The 1312-nt window shown below is 42.1% G+C and overlaps 1 long non-coding RNA gene across 1 annotated transcript in view; it reads right to left on the bottom strand.

Moving 5' to 3' along the window:
* LOC123232393 overlaps window positions 1-581 on the bottom strand; it is a 17470-nt gene extending 16889 nt beyond the window's left edge. The window contains exon 1 of the long non-coding RNA XR_006505141.1: window positions 468-581. This is a non-coding gene — a long non-coding RNA (uncharacterized LOC123232393). The remainder of the gene's footprint in view (window positions 1-467) is intronic.
* Between the last annotated feature and the right edge of the window lie 731 nt (window positions 582-1312).

The raw sequence follows: 1312 nt of genomic DNA, 5'->3' as shown, positions 1-1312 counted from the left end.
AGAGAGAGAGAGAGAGAGAGAGAGAGAGAGGAAAAACACAGATAAGACAGAGAGCAAAGAGGAGAATAGAAGGAGAAAGGAGTAAAAAAAGAAAAGAAAGAGACCAAAAAGAAGCTGAGAAATTGAAAAAGAGATCTAAGGTGAGAGATTTCAGGAAAGACCAAAAGAGGGATGATAAGGGGAAAAAATAGAAAAAGTTCAATCCAAATGCATTCTTTTCCAAGGTGTGGAGGATAGTAACATATACCTGGTAAGCTCACCCTGGCAGACCGGGCAGGGGGTTCCACTAAGAGATAGGAAGACCCAATTTCCAGGCTCACTTCTGACATTCATTAGCTGTGGAGACATGGGTCCCTCCAGTCACTTTAGCTAATAAGTTCTAACTGGATTGTGATCTGTATTGGCAGAGAGTTTTCACAAGAGGAAACTGAAGAGCCTGACTTCCTGTGTTGATAAAGTGGTCTTACCTGTCACAAGTTGCCCTGAAGGAAATTTAGTTCCAAGTCCCAAGGAATTTAGGATCCCAGATGCTCATCAAACTGGTTCAAAAATGGACTTTAGAGAAGTTATTTTGCTTCCTTTCCCACTAATTAGATGATGTATCTGTAACCCAAAAAGATTAAATAATTTGCTCAATATCTCACAGAGAGAAAAAAATCAGAGGGAGAATTTGAACTCAGGTCTTCTATTTCCAGAGCCACTAGGCTAAAATGCCTCCCTCATGGGAAAGAGACCAAAATTATGTCCCCATTGAGCAGACTCTGTTGGAGACAGAGAAAAGAAATCTTTATTTAGTCTCTCCAAACAGCCTGTATCATCTTTGAGGGCAAAGACTAAATCTTAGAATTCTTTCAAAATCACGGGATTTCAGAGTCAGCGGAGACTTTCCAGGTCCAAACTTGACCAAGAATTCCCTCTGGCACACCTGGCCAATGGCCGGCTAGCCTTCATTGGAAGGCCTCTATCAAAGGACCAAATCACTACTCTTTGGGATGGTCCATCCCTCTTTTAAACAGCTCTCATCTCTAAGAAGCATCTTCCTGACTCCTAAGCCCAGCAGCATCGTATCATCATAGCCCTCTGTTTCACCTGACTGACCACCCATTTGACTATTAGAGAATAGCTATGTCCTTGTCTAACTGGGTGAGTCATAGTCCTAGGTGAAAAGATCCCTTCTGTCCCTGAGACAGGTGGCCTTCTTGAGTCACTGATCTGCTCTAGGTAAGCATCCAGAATGTTCTACTGTCTCCTTCCTGTAAATGAAAGGTAACCCCAAACAGGATTATTAAGTTTTCAGAGTTTTTCAGAAAGG

This window comes from Gracilinanus agilis, chromosome 1 (assembly GCF_016433145.1).
Source record: "Gracilinanus agilis isolate LMUSP501 chromosome 1, AgileGrace, whole genome shotgun sequence".
In the NCBI taxonomy this organism is placed as follows: domain Eukaryota; kingdom Metazoa; phylum Chordata; class Mammalia; order Didelphimorphia; family Didelphidae; genus Gracilinanus; species Gracilinanus agilis.
Note: the sequence above shows the minus strand (reverse complement) of the source record. Positions and strands in the feature narration are given on the sequence as shown.